We start from the raw sequence: 18,386 nt of genomic DNA on the forward strand, positions 1-18,386 counted from the left end.
CAATTTGAAAGCTGCTTGTTACTGCTCATTTTCCCCCCTATCATGATGGCCTAAACCTGTTATCTATAGAAGTAATTCACAAATGTGAGAGAGGCTCAAGTGTGCCTTGGTTAATTAACAGAGCAGTCTAAATTCCCTGCTGCTGCCACAATGATGGAAGGTGGGGGCAGGCAGATTGGGCCTGATCCCTGCATCAGCTTTAGGCTGGCACAGCAATAGGACACCCTCTGCAATGCCAACTCAGAAACCAGAGGAACCCAGGCTGATTCAGCTCTGTCCTCACATTCCCTGTTTTGGGGCTTTCTGACAGTTCCCACTGGCAGGGATACCACCAGTGGATCTTCCATCTTCCCATATATTCAGCAGCATGCAGGAGGTTTGCTAATCCAGTAGAAGTGAACTCAGCAACATTTTCACTCAATCCAGTCCCACCTGCCCTTGAGCCTAAGTCACAATGTTGGATGCATCCAGTATTCTATGACCCTCAGAGCAGAGAGGATCTAGACAGCATTTATCTTTCTGCTAATAAAGGTAAAGGGACCCCTGACCATTAGGTCCAGTCATGGACGACTCTGGGGTTGTGGCGCTCATCTCGCTTTATTGGCCAAGGGAGCCGGTGTACAGCTTCCGGGTCATGTGGCCAGCATGACTAAGCCACTTCTGGTGAAACAGAGCAGTGCACGGAAACACTGTTTACCTTCCCACCAGAGTGGTACCTATTCATCTACTTGCACTTTGACGTGCTTTCGAACTGTTAGGTTGGCAGGAGCTGGGACCAAGCAATGGGAGCTCACCCCGTTGCAGGGATTCGAACCGCCGAGCTTCTGATCGGCAAGTCTTAGGCTCTGTGGTTTAACCCACAGTGCCACCCGCGTCCTTTCTGCTAATAGGAGGGCATTAAAACCATACTGAAGTATGGAGCAAAGTCCATCTGATAGGCTGCAAGGGAATTCCACAAGCATCATCACTGTCCATAACATACAGACCTATCTCTGAGCCCTGACTGATTTAGCAAAGGTGAAAAGAGGGCATTGAGACATTTTCAACTTGGTTATTCCATTTTGGCAAGAAGGACTCTGCACATAATGTGGGGATTGACTCAGACTATACGTTTTGTTTGTTTGTTTATGAAGTGTCGGAGTGAAATGAACCTCAAATTTCAACCCCCCCTCAAAAGAAAATTGGGCTCCAGATATCAAAGGACTGGGAAACACTGGTCCAGTTTTTCACACCCTGGTGTGCTCCATGTGTTTTGTACTCTGGTTCTCATAATCTCATCATCCCATCATCCGGGATAACAGGATTTGTGGTCCTGGAGTGAATTGGGTTGAGGAAGGCTGCACTAACCTAGAGTGTTTACTACTAATATTGAATACAGTGATGGCCAGTTCCACCCCATACATTTAAAGCACATAAATTTCACATCTAAAGCATATGGCTTTCCCCAAAGAAACCTGAGAACTGTATTTTACCCCTCACAGAGCTCCAATTCTCAGCACCTTTAGCAAGCTGCACTTCCTAGGGTTCTTTGAGGGAACTCATGTCCTGCTCCAAGGGCCTTCTTCCCTCACTGAGAGATGTGAAGCTACAGGGAACAGGCAGAGGGTCAGTAGTAGCACCCCCCCCCCATGGGATGCCCTCCTATCAGATGTCAAACAGATAAACAACTATTTGACTTTTAGAAGGCATCTGAAGGCATCCCTGTTCAGGGAGGTTTTTAATGGTTGATGTTCTGTTGTGTTTTTAATATTTTGTTGGGAGCCGCCCAGAGGAGCAACCCAGTCAGATGGTGGCATATAAATATTATTATTATTATTATTATTATTATTATTATTATTATTATTAAATGTGCATTGGATGTGCTTTAAATATATGGTGTGGTTCTGCCCTAAAATTCTATACTTGTTTCCATACATAGGAAGTAGTAACCATTAAAAAATGAACAATGGCTGGATATTTTTCTACAGGACCACCTGCATTGTGGCTCATGGGCTCATCATGCAGTTTCAAACCATGCTGCTTCTAGTTTTCATCTGGACCCCCACAGTCAATGTATATTTGAATTGGCAAGTTTAAGCATTCAGGCAGACCCTGTGATTGTGCAGTCTGGCTGTAACAGGATCCTTGTAAATCATCCATTAAGTACATAAAAGCGCACACACACAAATTATGTGCGAATTGGTGCTCTCTGCAGGCAGGTAATGCAGGATGGTGTGCTTATAGACCCTTCTGCATGCTGAGCAAACCTTAATAAGGGCGGCTTGGTCCTATGCATAGCAATATTCAAGTTGATCTATTTTGGGCCATTTCTTTTTTAATAAATGCAACAATTTTAATCAAGTCTGCTCAGGAGGGCAGAAGATTAGTTAAGGAGAGAGGTAAATGCAATGTTAGATTAAGGTATCACTGGGAATTAAAAATGTAATTTTGCATTATTACCAGGGCTATATAATGAAGAAAGAATATGCAATGTGAAATTAAATGTAGCACAATGCAGAAACCAGGAGAGAAAAATGAATCTGATATGCCAGTCAGAAAAGGTCACCAATGCTTAAACCCAATTCACTTGTGCTTCACTTGTTTCTTCTCTTTCTCCTCTCCTCTCTATCACACACAGCCTAAGTCTTCCAAAACAGGCAGAGAAAGTCAGTGATTAAGATTAGGACACCTCTCCGAGATTACATAGCAGAGTTCGGTGATCACATAGCAGTCTGCTGAGGAATCATGCAAATTTAAGTGAAGCCTTTAAGTTGTTCAGTTCTGCTTCTCTGAGTAGCCTTCCAGAAGGACCAGTATAATACAGTGGACTCTGAGCAATCCAGTTTCAGTTCCACACTCTGCCACAAAGTTCAGCCTCCTTAGCTCAAACAATTATCTGCAGAAGAAGCAGGCAGGTGCATTCTGTATACCAGGGATGGAGAGCCTGTTCCCCCTCCAGAGGATGCTGGACTTCAACTCCCATGAGCCTTGGCACAGCTTGGCCAATTTGTCAGGGATGACATGAATTTGAGTGCAGCAACGTCTGCAGGGTCACAGGTTTCTTGCTACAACTGTATACGGAGCACTTTTGCAAAACCTAAATAAGTCTGCAGGAAGCTTCAGTAGATCTTTGCATCTCCATTCATGAGTGTATCAGGGGATGCTCTGTGCATGTAATTGGGTGCATAGGAGATGGAGCAAAGGAGGTCAAATGGAAGCAGTGGGAAATAAGAATGGGGGGTGGGGCGGGATGGAGGCGTAAGAAGGGTAGAAGACTTCTGCCTTAGGCTGCATTATTCAGGGAAAGGAAAGGAAAATCAGGGACAAGCTATGTGCAACTGATCACTGTGTGCAATCACTGGCCCTCAGAGAGCTCTTTAGTGAATATAAGCCCATGACAGGTGATATCAGTAGGCTGTTGCCACACATATCTTGAATGCATGACCCCATTGTTGTTGGTGTTGTTGGTCACTAGGGCAGTTATTCCAGGCCGGCTGGAGTATATGCAAAATACGTGTGGTGCATTTCCTTCTTCTTCTTCTTTCTTAATACTCTCCATTCCCGGTATTGTGTGTGTGCTACGGATGTAGGGAGGTAAAGATACACCTATGAATTTAGTCACAGATCCAGATTCTACCCTGTGCAATTCAGCAGAGAAGACAGTACCTCTGAGCATGTGCAGAATACAAGCAGTCCAGAAGGGACAGTAGATCAGTCAGTCACCTAAGCTTGAGCTCTAGTAAGTGTCCTTCAGGCACGTGCCATGCATGTACGCAAACAGACAGTCACATGAAGAAAGAGACTGATAAAATGCACTACCATGGCAACTACAAAAAAACAACAACACACCGGGAACATTAAATCCCTTAATAACCATGCCAAAATTAAAACCGGGGGGGGGGGGGGCAGGCAGAGAAACCTCTCAACATTCACCTTAGCACTGAAAACAATATATGCTTCACCAAGCGAAGGAGCCATAACTCAGACACAGAACACATGCTTTGCAAACAGGAGGTCCCAGGTTCATCCACTACATTCTGCCTGAGATCTTGAGAAACGTTGTCAGTTAAAAGAAGCGGTACTGGGCCATATGAGGCTCATGGCTGCTTTTAAAAGTGTCATATGTTCATGTGCAATAAAGTAAAATAAATCAAAGACCTTTTATCACATACTGATTTGGTGACATGGGGGGTAGCCCATTATCAAAAGTACAAAAATAAAAAGCAGAAAAAGAAAGAAACTCTTCCTTTTAGAGTTCAACAAAGCAGAGCATATATGGATTTCTTAAAGCAGAATATCTACATGGTTGCATTCTACTTTAGCAGGGCTTCAGAGCTTGCAAGTGACACAGCTATTATTTATTTAGCATGCTTTTAATCTCACTCCCAGCAGGACTCAAGCCCACAGCGAGGCCTCAATCTGGGGCTTTCTGGAAGTGGCCTCTTCCCCATTCCGCCGGTGGATTCCTTTTCATCAGTAGACAGTCACCACTGGATCCCACCCTGTGTTTTTTTATTGATTCATTTCCTCCTCCGCTGAATTCAGAGATCACAAAAAAAGGTCATTAGCTTGCTTGCTTTATTAAATTTCTACACTGCCCTTTATCTGAAGTTCACAGGGCAGTTTACAACATAAAAACACAAAAATATATAATTGCAAACAGAAACAATACTCCCCACACAGTTTAAAAGGCCATAGATTATTTTTTTTAATTAGCCAAAGGCTTGGGAGAAGAGGGATGTTTTTTGCCTGATGCCTAAAGATATGGAGTGAAGGCACCAGGTGAGCTTCAGGTTTAAAGTGTAAGTTCTGCCTTGGAAGAAAAGCAACTCAGAGTACTGTGGTGCATTAAAGGCTAACATTTATTATGGCATAAGTTTTCTTGAATTAAAGTCCACTTCATCACATGCATGATGCATTGTCTTCAAGGAATTGATACAAAATGCAGGCATGTGATGAGATTATCAATATTATACATCTCAGCAAGTTTGACAAGAATATTAATGAAACCAGGATAATCAGTTGTCCTTAAGCATGTCTACAGAGCAAGCAATTTGCTCATCAGCATCACAAAACCATTCAGTTTAACTATCTGGCATAATTATATACTTCCACCAGTCTCTCTTTACCCCAGTTCTTGAAATCTATTAGAATTTCTTTTCTAATAACTATGCATATTTCAAAGAATGAGGGGAAACAATAGTAGTTGGTGTTTCCTTGTGAGCAGTCATGCATCTTTTCATCAAATGCTTCAGAATGAGATTTACATGTTTTTTTCTTCGGTAGCAATGACCATTAAATCGCAGCACAAATTATTGTCTAAAGCTGTATGCAGCTCAGATTTCATTTTGAGTGTTATAGGGTTCGCTAAAGTCCAACTCCCCAAATTTTCAAACTGCGTATTATACTGCCCATTCTGTGAAGTGTCACTAAACATTTTGGGTCAGCAGAAACTTTTAGAATTTTTATAGAATTGCAAAGTTGGACGGGACCCCAAGGGTCATCTAGTTCAATCTCCTGTAATGTAGGAATCACAACTATAGAATCCTTGACAGATGACCATCAAACCTCTGTTTAAAAATTTCCAGTGAAGGAGAATTCAACACCTTCTGAAGTAGCCTTGCTATTACCATTGCAGTTGCAAAGGTCAAGTGAAATATTCCTCCCTTTGTCTTACCCAAGACACACCAAAAATTCAGCCAGAACTTTGCAAGTTCAGAGTTTTGGCCCAGGCTTTGTTGAAGCAACTTCATAATGCTACTTATTCAGTCAAAGGAATAAGCAAGCATTCTTATTATTATTGAGTACCAAAAAGCCACCAGAATACAGAGTCATTTTTCAACACTGCAATGTTCTGTTCTGGTGTGGGAAGAAGCTAGAAAGGAGTCCATTAGGCAGAGGAAATAGCATAGCAAATACAGCTTGCTTGTTCCAGCACCATGGAGAGCTCCAAGTGAGTAACTTGCTGTGATGGGGCTGGAGGTGAACTGAAACCTTTCAAGTCTTGACTTCCAGTTCACTTCTCCCACACTATACTCCCTTTGTTGGATAATTCTGTGTCATAAAGCTAGATACTTCTCTTTTTCTCCCTTACCTCCTACCAGGTGCGCTCCCTTCACCACTGGACTGGCTTGGTAGTCTGCAAAATGCTTGGTTCCTTGCATCCAGGAGAAGGTATCCATTGATGGTTCTGAAGGCCCTAGTGTTCTGGGATGCAATTCAGCAGCCTCCTGCCAGTCAGCCTCAGGTTCAGTGGTCCCCTGATCACAAATACAAGGCTGAAAGCAGGAATACCGGCCCTCCTCTGCAGCCAGTGGCCCTGGTCATTGCTGGACTTCAGGGTTATGGCACTGCTAGAGAGGTTCACAAAAAGGAAGAGTAGTTTCGATGAATGAGCAGGGAGAAGGCCTAGGTCAAATCGCTCTGATATGCACACCTACAATGCAAATGTCTGCAGGGATGAAGATGCCACACGTCTGAGGTGGAACTAGCTGGCGTGGCTCCCTTCCAGCTTAGGCATTTGCTGCAAGCATGAGGATGTTGCTTTAGTTTGGGTCTTTTTTAAAAAAAAAAAAAGAAATAAAAAAGCAAACACACACAAACAGAGAACAATCACAGTGATTTAGGACAGGAGCAGGTCAGGGTAGAAAGGTGACACCATTTTAATCAGGCCTGTTAAGAGTGGACGATTATTTACAGCTTTCTTATTCAGCCTGGCCCACCCCTGTGATTTGCAACCTGGAACTCCGATTCATCTTGCTAAGGCCTTGAGGAATGGAAATCAGCAGAAGGCAAAGAGTTTTGCTTTCGTTGTTCCTTATTTCTTAATGAAACAGTGATGCCTGCTGTTCTCTGCTGCAGCGTAGATGGTATACGGAAAGACAGATGTACATATGCAAAAGAAGCAAAACAACAGCAACAAAACCATCACTTATCAGGGCCCTTAAGCATTATCTATAATTAACTGGAAGCAGACTCTTAATGCACAGTGCAATCCTCACTGTGTTAGGCTTTGCTTACTGCAGGCTTCTTCATTTTTTATGAATTCCCTAAACCAGTAAGACTGCTCAGGCTGCAATCCAATACACACTTGCTGGGGAGCAGGTATGTTGGAGGAATTTGATTTGTTTGTGAATTGTGACACCAACTTTTCAGTTCTGCTCCTCTCAAGCCGAAAGGGGATCGGAAGTGCATTATCCATTGGATTTCATGATTCTCAAATGTTCAGACACAGTTCTTGCCTCCAAACATGGTGTCAGAAGTGCAGAATGAGGAGTGCACTGAATCGAATGGAAACAATTTTCGGGGTGTACGTCTAGAAACAAAGGAAGCAGTTTCATATTTCTCTTGTCCTCCCTCCCTTTGATAAAAAAGGGAGAGTTTGGCTTTGGGGGGGGGGGCTTCTGTGGTGGGGATGGAGGGGAGAAGATTTATCTGGCTGCCTTATGCTGAAATGGGAGGTTGGGTACTGTGTGAGAATGATGGGGAGGGTGTTTGTCAGTGCAAGCAAATGCGTGTCTACTCACAAGCAAGCTCTACTGAATTCAATGAGGCTTACCCCCAGGAAAGTAGAATTAACTTTGGTTGAACTCAGTGGGGCTTATGGATGCATAGATTCCACTTAGAGTGGGGAAGCAGGTGAAATTTGTCTAGTAAATCACTTAAACTACTCTTGAATTAGTTGAAAATATATTAAATATATTAAATGGAAGTTTTTTTAATTATCAAATCTACTACTTCCTTACATTTTAAGGCCTTCCACTACCGTGGGGAGCCTTGTCAAGCCACTCTGCTGCTGCGGGGAAGCATAATGCACTCTACGTCACTGCAGGAAGGTATGGCGGGACCCGCTGCCACTATAGGGAGGTGCGGCAAGGCACTCTGCTGTGAGGAAGTGTGACAAATCCTGTGCACTGCAGGGAGGCATGGGAAGGCCCTCTGCTGCTACAGGGGAGCAGGGTGCACCCTCCTCTGCTGCAGGGAGGCTAATGCGGAGGCAGTGAGAGATTTTACTTTCTTGGGCTCCATAATCACTGCAGATGGTGACAGCAGTCACGAAATTAAAAGACGCCTGCTTCTTGGGAGAAAAGCAATGACAAACCTAGACAGCATCTTAAAAAGCAGAGACATCACCTTGCCAACAAAGGTCCATATAGTTAAAGCTCTGGTTTTCCCAGTAGTGATGTATGGAAGTGAGAGCTGGACCATAAAGAAGGCTGATCGCCGAAGAATGGATGCTTTTGAATTATGGTGTTGGAGGAGACTCTGGAGAGTCCCATGGACTGCAAGAAGGTCAAACCTATCCATTCTTAAGGAAATCAGCCTTGAGTGCTCACTGGAAGGACAGATCCTGAAGCTGAAGCTCCAATACTTTGGTCACCTCATGAGAAGAGAAGACTCCCTGGAAAAGACCCTGATGTTGGGAAAGACTGAGGGCACAAGGAGAAGGGAACGACAGAGGACGAGATGGTTGGACAGTGTTCTCGAAGCTACCAGCATGAGTCTGACCAAACTGCGGGAGGCAGTGGAAGACAGGAGTGCCTGGCGTGCTCTGGTCCATGGGGTCATGAAGAGTCGGACATGACTAAACGACAACAACAACAGACTGCCTGTTCCACTTCTGTCTGCTGAAGACTCCATGTGCCCACCTGTTCCTGAAGGTTGGGGGATTGGGCTTTGCATTTTCATTTTTTATTATTATTATTTTGTGATAAGACTACACATTCGCAAACTTGTAATGTAGTGCCTGGCAATCTCTGCCCTACCAGTACCCTGTTTCTTTAACATCGCACTAGCTATACAACATTTATTATTCATTTGATTTGCCCAGAACATCTAAGTTTGAAGAATTATTCTGTATTCTTGAAAAGTCTCAAGGCTGGGCTGTGGTTAGCTGCCCACAGCAAACCAGAAACTAGGAGTCAGTACCAAATAACAATTAGGATCAGAATTACCGCTCACACATTAAAGCAGTGGGCAGGGTTTGTGAAATGGCACGGGCTTCCCTAGCCCAGGCAACACCCCTTTTTTGCTTGCTGGCCATCACTCCACCCTCTCCTGAGCTAGCCAATCAACTGCTGGCTGGAGGGTGGAGTGAGGGCCACGTAGAGGGGGCTCCAGCCGACCATCTCTCCAGTCAGCCTTCAGAGCACAAAGCACAAGGCAGGGCCAGAGAAGAATCTAGGACAAAGAACAAGACTAGAAACAGAAGACTCTGATCAACAGACCTTGCTGCTTGAGCAAAGCACCATAGAAAGGAAGCCATATAATACTCTTTCCTGTCCAGGAGGAGTGAATGGCCAGGCAGAACCAGCACAAAACTGTAAGTTATATGCTTTGCCACATGGGGCAGCGGTCAGCAATTCCTGACAGTAAGCTTGTCTCTTGATCAGTGTGTTCCTTGTTCTCTGGAAATGATGGTGCAAGATGGAGAGGGGAGGCTGCAACCTGGTGTACAGAACTGCCTAGTTTTATTGCCTCCTCCCATTCTGACCACAATGCTTTGAATGGGAACTAAGGGATTTACATGGTGCTGTGCAAGTATCCCAAGTATCCTGTGGTTTCCCATCATCCTGCTACCGAATGATGCTGCAGGTAACTGCATCAAAGTCATAAACTAAGGGTTACAGGATAGAGAAGGCAATGTTTGGAATGTCACCTTCCTCTCTCTCCTTCCTCTCTCATCTTACATGTTTGTCCAGCATCCACTCATTCCAACCACTGCAAATAGCCACAAAAGGCAACATTTTAAAGCTATTCTCTTAGCCCATGATTCTTCATTTGCCAAGAATAGAATCGTTAAGGCTACCACCTACAAGGTAGTTGAAATGAAATAGGCTTGGAGGTGTACATTATATTTCTTTCTTTCCTTCTTCCCAAATTAAAATTCATCTCTTAATTAGCTTAAGATGATTCATCCCAAAGTTTATATTTTTAAGATATTAGATACGCTTAGAAAAAATACAGAGAATCGCAGTATATCTGTCTAAAGAATGTACTATAGTTGGACTATGTCATTATAAATAATACAGCTATGCTTAACATAATACATTTATTACTCCTTGCACAGACTAGCTATTTGGCTTTAATTTCTTCCACCTATAATACCCTTTGTTTAAATATTTTAAGTGTCATATGAATGTAAGAGCTGTGATTAAACTTTTTCAGGGAGACTAAGCCATTTCCATGCACAGAAAGAAAAATGTTAATTGGTATTTAATATGAAACCTGCACAATTTTAGAGGTGTGCTATTGAAATGCAGATGAGTTTGGATTATTCAAAATAAGTGAAAGAAGCTGAGATTTTGAAATGTTAATTAAAAACACAAGGGACATGAAAGAGTCGGGCAAAAAAATAATAAAAAATGAATGTGTTGATTGTGAGAAATAAAAGAGATCTTGAACAATAGAACTCCAGGAAGAAAAGAGCAAAAGAAAAGTAGAGAATTGGTGAGGGGTATCCATACAGTTCAAAGGATTGTGATGTGCGCATGCGCACCTAATAATTTCATTAGTGGTTCAAGAGCAAACACTTTAGTAGAACATTTTGTGTACAAAAGCATGTTGAGTAACACTATGCTTGAACCCTACAAAGCTGCAAGCTGGTTCTGTGCCAAAATCCACCCTCCAGGTTTTATATATATATATATATATATATTTGCTTTCGTAGATTTTCACGGGTATAGGTATGCAGGTTTTGGTGTCCTCGGTATATATATATATTCCTATGTGAAAGAAGCTTTCGTTTTCCCCTCATTCCTCAGGGGGTGTGAGAATTTCTTGAGAATTTTTGTGGGTTCCCATCTTAGTCCTACAGGAAAAAGCAAGGGAATGTATGCAGATGACCAAAATTAGCTTTTATTACATATGCTAAAGTCATCTGCATACATTCCCTTGCTTTTTGGTCATCTGCATACATTCCCTTGCTTTTTCCTGTAGGACTAATTGCAGTCATTAACAGTTGCCAACAGGTTTACCATACCCATTGAGTCAATCACCCATCTCCTACCACCCTTCTGAGAAACCCCCCCACCCTCCCACTATATACAGTGGTACCTCGGATTACAGATGCTTCAGGTTACAGATGCTTCAGGTTACAGACTCCACTAACCCAGAAATAGTACCTCGGGTTAAGAACTTTGCTTCAGGATGAGAAGAGAAATCGTGCAGCGGCAGAGGGAGGCCCCATTAGCTAAAGTGGTACCTCAGGTTAAGAACAGTTTCAGGTTAAGAATGGATCTCCAGAATGAATTAAGTTCTTAACCAGAGGTACCACTGTATAAGGGTCTGGTGACTTCTGATTCAGTGTATCTGAAGAAGTGTGCATGCACACAAAAGCTTACACCCAGAACAAACTTAGTTGGTCTCTACGGTGCTACTGGGCAATTTTTATTTTATTTTATATTTTTATATCGACTGTGTCAGACCAACACAGCTACCTACCTGAATCTAGAACCATGCTAGAGCTGCTTTGAGAAACTGCAAGGGGCATTCTTTAAAATGCAGTGGTCTTTGAAATTTAATATCAAAGACATCTCAAAATGGGCTTTTGAAACCTTGCTGAGAAACTGCTTCTCTGCCCCCCTCCCCAGCAAAAAAGAAAACTTTTTACTGAATCTCAGAGAGTATTCCTGAAGACAACCACCATTTTCATAGACGTGGTTTAGCATAGTGTTGCATGCCCAGCATAAAACACATGTTATTTATTTCCCTGTGCCGGGTATTGGAGGGCAAGGAACTAGCAGCTCTCATCAGGTTGGGTGGCTGCTGCAAGCCAAATTCAGTGAGATGCCAATAGCAGGCCCAACGACTGCATAAATCACCCACACAGCCATATACCTAGGGAAATTCAGTTTCTTCAGGTCCATAAACACAGGCCTTGACATAAAAAGAAAATGCAGTAGCTTGCTAATAGCAGCAAGTCTCCTGTTGTCTGTGGGCACACTATTAGAGTAATAACAGATTACACCCAAGTGGTCTACTAACCAGCTCAGGCATACATTGGGGGAAGGACTGGAACTGAGTCTTTCATTCACCAGTGTAACATAACAGGCTTTGTGGATGTTTGACTGAAAACTAATCTTTGGTTTTGGCCTAACTTGAGCAACTTGACAGGTCATTTGAGTATTGTTAAATGTTGTTTGCCCGAACAACAGCATTGGCAAACTACCACGGCCTCGGTGGAAACACCATGATTTAGCCCATTGCTCCTGTAAAGGAAATGAAAATGGTGCCTGCTGGATCAGACCAATGGCCCATCAAGTCCAGCATTCTGTTCTCACAGATGCCTATGGGAAACTAACAAGCAGGACTTGAGCACAAGAGTCCCTGCCCCTCCTGCAATTTACAACAGCTGGTATTCATGATTAGTAGCCAGTGGCTGGAGGAGACTCTTGAGAGTCCCATGGACTGCAAGAAGATCAAACCTCTCCATTCTGAAGGAAATCAGCCCTGAGTGCTCACTGGAAGGACAGATCCTGAAGCTGAGGCTCCAATACTTTGGCCACCTCATGAGAAGAGAAGACTCCCTGGAAAAGACCCTGATGTTGGGAAAGATGGAGAGCACAAGGAGAAGGGGACGACAGAGGACGAGATGGTTGGATAGTGTTCTCGAAGCTACCAGCAGTGGAAGACAGAAGTGCCTGGCGTGCTCTCGTCCATGGGATCACGAAGAGTCGGACACGACTAATCGACTAAGCAACAACAACAAGCTAGTGGCAGCCTTATCTTCCGTAAATTTGTCTAATCCATCTTGAAAGATTCTGACAGCCAGGTGAAGGAATGATCGCCGGGTGTGGAGCACACTTCCACCTGCAGATGGCCTCAGCTGTCTGAACGCGTGACCTTCGGGTGTGGAGCACACTCCCCCCCCCCAGATAAAGCCACAGCTGCCTGAACAGCATGTCGTCTATCTAACCTTTGCTCTCTTAGTGGTCTGCCATGCTCTGTGACCTTTGTCTCCTTCATCATACATTGTTCAAGGGGAAAATGACGCGGTGGAAACAGGTGCCAAAATAACTTTGTCTGGTTTTGCATATTGTGCTAATAAAAGGAGCCTCTACAGAGCTAGCCTGCAGCTTGTCCTGGAGCATGCTTTCCAGCGTGCTTCTTCACAGCTCACCTGCATCCAAACTCCTGTCGTCCTCCATAATTCCTACAGCCAGTGAAAGCCACAGCTGCCAAGAAGAGAGGAGTCCATTGCCTTTTTTAAGGCACATTGATTAAACAAGGTTACCAGACATCCCCGTTTCCTGGGGGCAGTCTCCGGATTTACAAATCAGTCCCCATACAAATTCCATTGAAGTTGAAAAGTGTCCCCGGATTCATTGAAAAAAATCTGGTAACCTTAGATTAAATTGCAGCCTCGTGTGTACAGAGATAGTTGTTAGAACTGGGAATGAAAACCAAGGTTAATGGCATTAAGTAGCTAATTTCTATAGGTACTGAAAGGTACGATCATTTGCCAAGCGTTGTCATCTTTGAGAGGACCCGTCAGATATTACTGAGGCATGGGGTGGTGGTAAAAAAAAGAATTGCTTTCGTTCCGCGGAACCTAACTCATGAGCTTCTGAGGCAAGGATCCATTTCATCAGGCCTAGTTAAGGGTGAGTTGAACTATACCACAGAGGAGAAACTGAGTTAACAAGGTGGGCATTACATGATAGGAACAAACCCCAGCTGGACTGAAAAACAATGTTCCAGGCAAAGGCAACCTCATGACTGGAGTAGTGTAATGCATTCTAGGTGGGGCTGCCCTTAAAGGTGCTGTAGCTGGGTACCAGTGCAGCCACTAGGGTCGGAGCAACCTATTGTCACCATGTAGCACACCTCCACTTTGAACCTACTTGTGATGTAGTTGAGAAAGAAGAAGGGATCCTAAGGGATGTAGCATGAAGGACATCTTCCATCCAGCCGCTGGGCTCCTGGAATCCAGCGGGTTAACTTGGATTATCTTTTGTTGCAGAAGCGGTTTTAGGGTAGCACGACCCAGTTTGACCACACTGAGTGCTGCCCTGCAGGAGGCGCCACAACAATATTGTAGAACGAAGCACGAGAGGTGGAGGGAGTGCCAAATTTTAGCATCACACAGGGTGCTGCTGCAATTTGAGAGCCCAAAGTCAGCCTGATTCCCTGTAACTTCACTTCAAGCAGTGAGGGAACCGCCAGAAGGCCCTCGGCGCTGGACCTCAGTGTCCGGGCTGGATGATGGGGGTGGAGATGCTCCTTCAGGTATACAGGACTGAGGCCATTTAGGGCTTTAAAGGTCAGCACCAACACTTCGAATTGTGCTCAGAAATGTACTGGGAGCCAATGAAGATCTTTCAGTTGTTATATGTTTTGCAATCCAGTTCTGTAATTATCCCTGCCTTTGTTTTCAACTTGTAATGGTGGCACCAGTCTCCCTCTCTCTCCGTATGTATAGATAGATAGATAGATAGATAGATAGATAGATAGATAGATGATAGATAGATAGATAGATAGATAGATAGATAGATAGATAGATAGATAGAAAGAAATGCATAATAAAAAACTGCTTGTGTAAATCTAACCACACATTTCAACTGTGCATCATGCATTATCTGTGGTAATCCAAACAAACAGATCAGGGAGCTTGTATCTCTTGCTGCCGCCGCCACCACATTGCAGGGTGAAGATTGCCATTGTTCGGAAGCCTACCTTGCAGTTGAGGAGCGCAATAAACCGGTCAGGACAAGGCAGACTCTGGAGCAAGATATATGTAGTGAAAACATAAAGCCAGTGAACTTGGGTGCAAGTGTTTTATGATTTGACCGACGCTCTGGTTTAATGTCCTGTCTTTTTCTACTTACATGTGACTGCTCCCAAGACCACTGGAATTATGTTGCATTTCCTTCTCCAGATTGCGTTATATTTCTTCAACTCTTCCCCATCTAATTTCAAAGGAAAGCAAGCCTTTGGGACTGTAGCCGTTCAGCTCTTGAGTTGATAGCTTAGCAGTTTTGCCATCTCTCTCAGGAGACCTTGTTAGTGATAATACATCTGTGGAGAGGTTTAAGTAATAGTTTCCAAGTCCCAAGAAAGGTAGAAATGATTATTGTTTCATTTCAATGGGATGCCATCTCCTTGGCTATGACAGCCAATCATCATCTCCACTGCAGCAAAGTTTCTTCTTCTTCCTTGTTTAAATAGTGCCTTTAATTTAAGAGGACAGCTTTATTTATTCTGCAGCAGGCATCTGAAAATTTGCCTCTCATAAAAGAAGCAATAGAAATGTTTGAAAAGATATTTCTTACTGCAAAAGGAGGGGATGGATTATATTTCCCCAGTATCAATGGCCAGGGAATAAAATGTTAAGGTTCTTACAAGTGTCAGGCTTCCAGTGACATAAAATCTGAGTATACCTCCCTAAAGTAAAGTCACTTTGTTGGAAGGGCCACAGCTGAGTGGTTAGGGTATCTGCTTCGTATTGCAGGAGGTCTCAGGTTCAATCCCCAGCAAGCCCATATAGGGCTGGGAAACATTCCCTGTCTGAAACCCTGGCGAACTGCTTCCAGTCAGTTTTCAATGGCTGAGCTAGGTGGTGTGGCTCATTTTAAGGATATTTCCTATGTTCCTATATATTTTTTTCAAAAAAAAAGTTTTTTTTAATTAATTTTCCAAATTATTACAAATCAAACCAAATTAAACTAATACAATTTCTTAAAATCAGCTTTTATAATCATCATCATTTCCTCGCATAGCTGCATCATTTCTTATTTAGAGTCCAGTTGACACCCTTCGCTTGCTGTTAAACCATTCTTCCAGTTGGCTGCTTTTTTCACCTTTCAAACAGCACCTCTTTACATCTTATAAATAGCTTTTTTTCAACTCTCATTAGTGAGGTCAAAATTATGCATATTATGCTTCCTTTTCCACAGAAAGAAATGTCACAGTCAACATCTCCGAGGGCACAAGAGCATGTGTCATGGAGGGGGGCATAGGTAGTGGAAGAATTGAATTTCACATTACTATGATCCTTCTGTCATAATGAGAGCCAGTGTGGTGTAGTGGCTAAGAGCAGTGGACTCGTAATCTGGTGAACTGGGTTTGCTTCCCTGCTGCTCCACATGCAGCTGCTGGGTGACTTTGGGCTAGTCACACTTCTCTGAATCCTCTCAGCCTCACTCACAAGTGTTTGTTGTAGGGGAGGAAGGGAAAGGAGATTGTTAGCCACTTTGAGACTCCTTAGGGTAGTAATAAAGCAGGATATCAAAATATGTCCTCTTGCAACTTTGACAGCATTTTAGTGCGCCTTTCTCCTCTAATATGCACATTTTTGTACGCAATTTTGCCTAATATACACATTTTTTTGCAACCCATTTCTCCAAACAATGCATTTTTTTGTATGTTACACTCACTTTTACATGCACCTTTATCCATTCTTTTCCCTAATATATTTATTTTTGTACACGCTTTTTGGTTGGAGAGCTGCGTCACAAAATTTAGACGCAGGCTAACTTTGAAGGATAGCTTGCGTTGCAATCTGCATATTCTTTCTGGAAATGTGAATCAGATAAGCGTGCACTCAGATATTAACGGAAACTAATTTATCCTCCATCCCTGCAGTGGTGGTAGACCCACATTTAGTTTTCCTCATTAGTTCCTTGAAAGGAACAGTCAGCTGGAATGTTGTCACTATGCCTCCCCCCCCCCTCTGTTTCTTTCACTTTCACACAAGCACAACACATTTTATTTGGTGGGTTGCTGATTACATTTCAAGCTGCTTGGAATAGGCTCTATTTATTTCATTCCAGAACAGAACAGTATCATTGGGGGCATTTTGTCAAGTTGCAAAATGAGCACTCTTATTATCAAGAAGGCACTCTTCTCCTTCCATCCTTTTAAAAGCAAGTGAGCCATTATGTAACTGTGTAACCCAAGCTATTAAGAGAACAATTTCCCTTTCTTGCATTCATTTTATTTCTTCATGTAATTATACCATTACATTTTCCTCCCCCCACTTTTTTTTTTTTTGGTAAAATCCTCCTTCTGTTGCTTTCTCTACTGAATGCACAGTATATATGTAAAGTGAGCATTCTAGAGAGGGACATGTCAAAGGTAAAGAATAGATTTGGGTGGGGGTAAGCAGACGCATGGCGCTGTGGTCTAAACCACAAAGCCTCTTGGGCTTGCCGATCAGAAGGTCGGCGGTTTGAATACCCGTGATGGGATGAGCTCCCATTGTTCAGTCCCAGCTCCTGCTCACCTAGCAGTTTGAAAGCACATCAAAGTACAAGTAGATAAATAGGTACCACTCCGGCGGGAAGGTAAACAGCGTTTCCATGCACTGCTCTGGTTTGCCAGAAGCGGCTTAGTCATGCTAGCCACATGACCCAGAAGCTGTAAGCCGGCTCCCTCAGCCAATAAAGAGAGATGAGTGCCACAACCCCAGAGTCGGTCACAACTGGACCTAACAATCAGGGGTCCATTTACCTTTACCTTTAAGCAGAGGAAGCCACCAAGTAACACTGAGTTAGTCACTTGAATCCAGCATATCCTATGCCACAGTATTGCTCTGAGGATAACAGTGGATGGGGATAAAATGTCTCACCATAAATTATTGGAGGATGGGTGGGATACAAGGCTGATTTACAAGTGCACATTCAGATAGACCAAAACCTACTCAGTATTAAGATTGGTAAATGTGCAGCTGATTGGGCTAATTTTTATGTTTTATGTTGTTCCATCTGCAGCAATAATAGAGTCGGTCTTTATTATATTTCCTCCCAGGTTTTAACAGATCTCCTTTAATGCAAATTGTACTCTTAAATCTCAATTATTTGCTAACTGTACAGTACGGTTAATATAGATATATAGTTAATAATTAGAAATATATTGGGTCAATGTTTCTTGTTTATGATTTTCCCCCCTTAAGAATAAGTTGGTACCAGTCCAATTAACTTTGAGAAAATAAAAGCAGGTGCAAAATATTTGCTTCACTGGAGATGAGCTTTCCTTTCTTGATGCATGGAGAAGTAAAGCAATTAAAATGCTCATAGTAGGATGGAACGACAATTTTGCTTTAAGCACCAATAAGTGTTTACTTTTTTCTAATCTCAGCAGAGCAAATCATAGTCCCAATGAAATCCATGGGAGTTTTGCCATTAACTTGTAAAAAAATGTTAAGGATTATGCCTTAACAAAATCTCCAAATAAGTCCGACAGCCATGTATCAAAGCCTGTGATGTTTGCGAGGCAATCACTATTCCTGCAAAAAATAAATACCGTATTTTTTGCTCTATAAGACTCACTTTTTCCCTCCTAAAAAGTAAAAGGAAATGTGTGTGCGTCTTATGGAGCGAATGCAGGCTGCGCAGCTATCCCAGAAGCCATAACAGTAAGAGGGATTGCTGCTTTCACTGTGCAGCGATCCCTCTTGCTGTTCTGGC

The 18,386-nt window shown here is 43.0% G+C and overlaps 1 protein-coding gene across 1 annotated transcript in view; it reads right to left on the reverse strand.

Moving 5' to 3' along the window:
- Positions 1-18,386, reverse strand: part of NAALADL2 (N-acetylated alpha-linked acidic dipeptidase like 2) — a 770,720-nt gene that overhangs the window by 683,360 nt on the left and 68,974 nt on the right. The window lies entirely within an intron of this gene.

The sequence above is a fragment of the Podarcis muralis genome, chromosome 6 (assembly GCF_964188315.1).
Source record: "Podarcis muralis chromosome 6, rPodMur119.hap1.1, whole genome shotgun sequence".
NCBI classification, from domain to species: Eukaryota; Metazoa; Chordata; class Lepidosauria; order Squamata; family Lacertidae; genus Podarcis; species Podarcis muralis.